Source organism: Salvelinus alpinus, chromosome 23 (genome assembly GCF_045679555.1).
Source record: "Salvelinus alpinus chromosome 23, SLU_Salpinus.1, whole genome shotgun sequence".
NCBI classification, from domain to species: domain Eukaryota; kingdom Metazoa; phylum Chordata; class Actinopteri; order Salmoniformes; family Salmonidae; genus Salvelinus; species Salvelinus alpinus.
Window position 1 is genome coordinate 16606470 of NC_092108.1, and position 7279 is coordinate 16613748.

At 41.9% G+C, this 7279-nt stretch overlaps 1 protein-coding gene and 1 pseudogene across 2 annotated transcripts in view; one reads left to right on the forward strand and one right to left on the reverse strand.

Moving 5' to 3' along the window:
- Positions 1-6872, forward strand: part of LOC139550360 (methionine aminopeptidase 1D, mitochondrial-like) — a 28885-nt gene extending 22013 nt beyond the window's left edge. Inside the window, exon 10 of one of the 2 annotated variants that reach the window (XR_011670009.1) lies at positions 3203-6872. The gene's annotated coding sequence lies outside the window, so the exon portion shown is untranslated. Of the gene's footprint in view, positions 1-83; positions 721-3202 lie in introns of those variants that run through there. The other variant, XR_011670010.1, reaches the window with a different exon arrangement.
- On the reverse strand, positions 405-2997 carry LOC139551397 (homeobox protein Dlx2b-like; annotated as a pseudogene).
- Positions 6873-7279: the final 407 nt, after the last annotated feature.

Here is a 7279-nt window from a genome sequence, read left to right on the forward strand (position 1 = left end):
TCACTTTTTTGTCTGACAAAATATTAGGAAACAATATGTGGTCATTGCAATGTTACTATAACACATTTGACTTTATGTTTCAGGAAATCAAATGAATTCTAATCTGGGGAGCACATTCTTCTCTCTGACTGACGGCATCATAAGATTATCTTGTGTTAACGTTGTTAGGACTGCAAGGTTTGCAGAGTATCGTAAGTCCGCTGGGCTGATTATGTCATGAGTTGATGTTATTGATGCTGCGTTGTTTGGCTGCGTGACGTATTCAGCCCTACTAATAGTCTCTAATCACATCAACCTCCAGCTCTACATTGTTAGTAACTTATTTCGTTTTTCCTCTAGACCAATTAGATACCGTGCTTTAGGTATTTCCACTAATTCTATTGAAGCGATGCCTTTTAAGTTCCTTAGGCCACATTCTTGTCATATGTACAATATGGCACATTTATTACACAATATTCAATATCAATGTTATTCTCAAACATACAGGAATTCGTTGAAATAAACTGGTCATAAACTGTTTATCTGCTAAATAAAAATTGCTCATATTCCTGCCAGGTGAAAGTAGAGTCCACACATAGATTTTCCCATTAGCAGGTTTTCATTATTTTTAGTCCTGTATATCAATAAATTGAACCCACATCAGCTGAAGGGTTCTGTGGCTGATATAGTACTGGACTCTGCTGGGAGAGTGCCACAGAGTCTGTTGCTCAGTACCAAGAGTAGTTACTGTAAAAGGATGGGGTGCTTGGAGGGATACAGTTCTGCTCATTGCTTGAGCCTCCTGTCTCGGTAATCCCATGGGGGGCCCAGTGCACCGTTGTAGCCTGAGGAGAGCTGCTGGACCTAGGGGAGTCACACGGGGTCTCCGGCTGTTCCGGTGGCATCTGGCCGTTTCTACATAGCTTCTTCAACTTTGAGCGACGGTTCTGGAACCAAATCTTCACCTGGGAGAGGAAGTATAGATGGTGTTTGAAATTCCCGTCATACAAGCACACTGCTACCTCCAGACAAGTGCCTTACAACTCCAGACCTCTTGGCAGAAAGCGTAGTGCACTTGTATACAATACAATGCACTTACTGTACATATGAAATACATTTAGCATATAATGAAAATAATACTATTTTAAATCATAAATGATTATCATTGAAGTCCATCATGGTCAGAAAATGAACATGGCGCACCTGTGTCTGCGTGAGTCCCAGTGAAGCGGCCAGCTCCGCACGCTCAGGTAGAGCCAGATACTGCCTCGTTCGGAACCTGCACTGGAGCGCGCACAGCTGCAGGCTGGAGTAGATGGTTCTGGGCTTCCGGACTTTCTTTGGTTTTCCCTTTACCATTCGGACTTCTGGCTCCTTCTCCTCTTTCTCTGAGAAAATGTGTATGACCATTAATAGTAGGACTATCATTGATTAACACAATGGATCCTGTACTATAATTAAAACAAAACCTGGCATAAAGAGCCAACAGAATGTTTCTGAAAAGTACAGAAATTACCAAATGATAGGGAAATGATGGGTTATTTATAAAAGGAGAGTATTACACGTTTGCGTACACATTTGGATTTGCATAACTGCACATAATTGATACATACACATTTTACCAAGATAAAAAAAAATTATATTGGATATTCTGTTTTCTCTCGTCAATAGCTATTGGACCAAGCATGCCATGGGGATTTTTTTTGGGGGGGGGGGGGTTGGCTTTCAATCTTCAATGGCTCTTACACAAAGCATGCCATCACTATGAAAATTATGTGGCACTCTCTTTTGCCCGCAGACCAGCCTCAATTTGTTAGGGCATGGACTACAAGGTGTAGAAAGTGTTCCATAGGGATGCTGGCCCATGTTGACTCCAATGCTTCCCACACTTGAGTCAAGTTCGCTGGATGTCCTTTGGGTGGTGGACCATTCTTGATACACACAGGAAACTGTTGAGCTTGAAAAACCCAGCAGCGTTGCAGTTGTTGACACACTCAAACCGATGAGCCTGCAAACACCCTGTTCAAAGGCACTTAAATATTTTGTCTTGCCCATTCACCCTCTGAATGGCACACGCACACAATCCATGTCTCCATTATCTCAAGGCTTAAAAATCCTTCTTCAACCTGTCTCTTCCCCTTCATCTACACTGATTAAAGTGGATTTAACAAGTGACATCAATAAGGGATTATAGTTTTCACCTGGATTCATCTGGTCAGTCTGTGTCATGGAAAGAGCAGGTGCTCCTAATGTTTTGTACACTCAGTGTATTCTTCATCAGCGAGGAGGGACAAAAATCCACTGCTTTTTCTTTTATTCAAATGATTATACTTTTTTTGGGGGGGGGGGTCTTCAATAGCTCTTACACCAAGCGTGCCATGACTATGAAAATGATATATTCTGAATCGGGAGGATAGAGAAAAATCCACTTTTTATTTGTATAAAGCCGTGGATTTTTGTCTATCCTTCCCTGATTCAGAATATAACATTTTCATAGTCATGGCACGCTTGGTTCAATAGCTATTGATGAAATAAAACACACTATCCACCAAATATCCAATATCAAACTACTTTTACCTCGGTCCACACTTAGGAGCAGACAAATAGTGGCATTCAATGATCAAGGGCACAGCCACATTCGAATCAACAAATAGGGAAATACTGTGATAATGTTACCCACCTGTGTCCGTAGTGAGAGGTGAAGAGCCCATATAAGATCCGTAACAACCGTAAGAGGTGGGGAACCCAAACTCATACATCCCGGGACTGTAGAGACCGTTACTACCATTATATTCCAGAAAAGAATGAGAGTCAAACTTCAGCTGGCCGTGCGGCGGATCCGAGCAGTGTCCGGTTGGTTGGTTAGGGAAGAAGTTGCATCCTGTAGCCCTTGAAATCGGTAAGATTTGAGATTCCTGTGATTCGTGCATGGCGTAGTGAATCGAGGTAGTCTGAGTTGATTGCATAGCTGTGTCAGCAGTTTGTAAAACTCCAGTTATGGCACCATAACGCTATGCAGACCTGCAAACAACTGCCTAAATTGACTCTTTTAGGATAATATTTCTATTCCATTCTATTCTAAAAGTAGTTCTCCAAGGTAATGATCCACTGTCTAAGTCTCCAATGATTGCCTACACGTGGCAAATTATGATCAAATAGCCCACTGTTATTATGAGAGTTGTCAATAAATTAACTGTTTATCTGTTTCTACCCCATATCCTAGATATGTTGGAGTGGTGTCATCTTCTCATATTCAAGACATGGAATGACTGAAGCATCAGGTGTCTGCTCCTCTGGATGAGACGGTCTGGTGTGACGTGAACCAGGAGACTGATGGGTGGGCAAGAAGCCAAAGAAAAATCCCCTTGACTGTGACTTCGTGTGACACCTTGTACACCTTAATACCATTTCATGTTATGATTCAATACCCTTATTATACAATCTATTATTATGACAAAGGTTTTATATATTTTGTAGTTTATTTTAATTTTGTATAACCTTTTCACTTGCAAAGAATGTTGTAAGCTTTTGGATATTTGTTTCGCCCTCAGTGCGCTCTCAGCTCGCACTCACCTTCGGATCAGCGAGAGGTTATGGCGCCATCTGGGGGTCTTTGTGTGATGTTGCTACAACCCGGCAGACACATACCAATAGTCTACTCCACCTTACACACTTCATAATTACCGACGGCGCCAGTGCTCACCCACACAGGCGAGCAAAACAACCATTAAGGCTGACTGAGATGACTGAGGGTATATTTACACTGTCTATGTGTGCCCACCACGCATTAAGGCTTACCTCCGACTCCACTGTAAATATAAATCATGATCTTCAGACCACAGCAGCAGCTGCAAGTGGGGTATAGGCTAGGCTGTGTCTCAATAGTCTGAAATTGCTTCCTCTCCTTCATCTGCCTTTATCTGAAAACACAGGCTAGTTGAAGCGCACCATGAATATATCATCACCTGTCCATATCAAGACTATCAATATGGACCCCTCCATTTCCTTTACTTCACATTAGTGTTGAGTCATGGGGGGCATTTTACTGTACTTGATAACCACTTGGCCACTAGATGGCCTTGCACTGCTATTTATGTACAGCCTGTAGCCTTAGTAATAACAGTATCCCTGTATGCATATAAGCCAAGGCCCTTTACCAACATGTCAGGAGCTTTATGGCACTTGTGGTAGTGCACTAGCTATATTTCCGCATGGTTGCTGGTTCAAACGCAGCTCTGGCTGTTGCTACAGTGTGTTGTTTAGGAGGAAGATAAACACAAACATAACATTTACTGCTATTACATTGTCAAAGTAATGTAAGCCACACTGATACCTCAATGGGAAGGTCTAATTATGAAACGTTAGATACTTTAGTTGTATTGTTCTTAGTTTTTAAATTTGTGTTGCTGTTTTTGTCTATTGGTGTTCAGTATTATTTCATGTTTTGTGTAGACCCCAGGAAGAGCAGCTGCTGCTTCTTCAACAGCTAATGGTATCTGAATAAAATCATGAATCATAAAATGACATTTCAAATCAAGGTTTACAGTTATCAAGAAACACCAAGAATCTTTTGCAGGGCAAATTCCTGGAATAGTTGAGAGGCAGTTGGTGCATTCTTCATCCTTTTGTATTTATTTGGTAACTAAGTCTTTTTTTAAATTAATTACCTATTCAATATTTGATCAAAGGAGAGCTGACTGGGTGTGATGTGAAAGTTTTGCTTTGACCTGGTATAGACAATCCATACAATATATTTATAGTATCCCTATAGTACAGTGTTGTGTAAAATAACTCCACTTCGAGGCTATAGTAGCCAGACTTAAACATTTGAGAGAAACTCCTTGCCCCCTGGGTGTGTTTGTACCTAGTGCCAGTGTGCCAGTCACGAGGGTGTGTTCTTCCTGTGGGAATGGCAGGATCAAAGGAAGTAGATATATTGCTCGTTTGTCCTCTCTGTGCAGATTCACTCATCTCAATGTCGTAGGGATCCATGCTTCTTCATCTGCATTGTTTGCTCTCTAGGGTTTTATGCTCGGTTTCTGTATAAGCACTTTGCGACAACTACTGATGTAAATACATTTCATTGATTGATTTGGTCATGCTCAGTAAAATGTAAATTAGGTGATTTATAGATCAGATGATCAGATTTATCTAAGTGACACCTTGCTAAGGAGATTTTACATGTCGGTAGGGGTAAAGTGACTATGCATAGATAATAAACAGCGAGTAGCAGCAGTGTAAAAACAAACGAGGGGGGTGTCAATGCAAATAGTCCGGGTGGCCATTTGATTAATTGTTTAGCAGTCTTATGGCTGTTATGGTGCCTTTTGGACCTAGACTTGGCAGTCTATGACTTGGGTGACTGGAGTCTGACAATATTTTGGGGCCTTCCTCTGACACCGCCTAGTATATAGATCCTGTACGGCACGAAGCTTGGTCCCAGTGATGGGCCGTACGCACTACACTCTGTGGTGCCTTATGGTCGGATGCCGAACAGTTGCCTTATGTGACCGGTCAGGATGCTCTCGATGGTACAGCTGTAGAACCTTTTGAGGATCTGGGGACCCATGCCAAATTTTGTCAGTCTCCCGAGGGGGAAAAGGCGTTGTTGTGCCTTCACAACTTTCTTGGTGTGTTTGAAAAGTAGGGTGGTAAGTCAGGGTGAATGGCTAGGCGTATAACGCAAATGTCTAGCAACCCAAAGATTGCTTGTTCGAATCTCATCACGGATAACTTTAGCATTTTAGCTAATTAGTAACTTTGCAATTACTTACTAGTTTTTAGCTACTTTGCAATATTTAGCATGTTAGCTAACCCTTCCCCTAACCTTAACCCTTTAACCTAACTCCTAACCTTAACCCCTAACCCCTAGCCTAGCTAACGTTAGGCACCTAGCTACCGTTAGCATTAGCCACAACAAATTTCAATTCGTAATATATCATATGAATTGTAAATTGTAACATATCATAGTAATTGGAGTATCCCGGATTTACATTTACTATGTTATGTTTACCCCTGAGACCAGGTTGGGGCAATTGGTTTCCTCAGAAATGTGTTGTATCTCAATTTGGATAAGATAACAGGGTGTGGTTTTACAGTGCCTTCAGAAAGTATTCAGACCCCTTGACTTATTCCACATTTTGTTGTGTTACAACCTGAATTCTAAATGTATTAATTATATTTTTTCTCACCCATCTACACATAATACCCCATGATAACAAAGTGAAAATATGTTTTTAGAATTTTTTTGCAAATGTTTACTTATTTACATAAGTATTCTCACCCTTTTGCTATGACACTCCAAATTGATCTCAGGTGTATCCAATATCCTTTGATCATTCTTGGGATATCACTACAACATGATTGGACATGATTTAGAAAGAAACACACCTGTCTATATAAGGTCCCACAGTTGATAGTGCATGTCAGAGCAAAAACTATACCATGAAGTCCAAGGAACTGTCCTTAGGTACAGTAGTCTAAGACACTGCATCACAGTGCTAGCTGTGCCACTAGAGATTCTGGGTTCGAGTCCAGGCTCCATGGGAGCCATGGGGCGGCGCACAATTGGCCCAGCGTTGTCCGGGTTAGGGGAGGGTTTGGCCGGTAGGGATGTCCTTGTCCCATCACACTCCCATCACGTCCCATCACGCACGCCAGGCGCAGTGCATGCTAACACGGTTGCCAGGTGTACGGTGTTTCCTCCGACACATTGGTGCGGCTGGCTTCCGGGTTAAGTGGGCATTGTGTCAAGAAGCAGTGCAGCTTGGTTGGATTGTGTTTCGGAGGACGCGCGGCTCTCGACCTTCGCCTCTCCCGAGTCCGTACGGGAGTTGCAGCGATGAGACAAGACTGTAACTACCAATTGAATACCACAAAATTGGGGACAAAAAGTGTCAATTAAAAAATAAAAATAACAAGAAAAGGAACGTGATAGTCCTTGAGTGTCCCAGCCAAAGCCCAGACTAGAATCCTTTTGAAAATCTGTAGAATGGAAGAATGGGAGAAAATCCCCAAATCCAGATGTGCAAAGCTGGTACAGACCCAAGACGACTCAAATCTGTAATCACCGCCAATGGTGCTTTTACAAAGTATTGACTTGGGTATGAAAATGTATGTAAACGAGAAATTTCTGCATTTCATTTTCAATAAATTTGCACAAATGTCTAAAAAAAATGTCTATCCCCCCCCAAAAATAATTTTATTTTGAATTCAGCCTGTAACACAACACGTTGTGGAATAAGAATAATAAGGGGGGGGGGGGGGGGTGTGGTTTTGGGAGGGAGAGGGAGGAGTAACT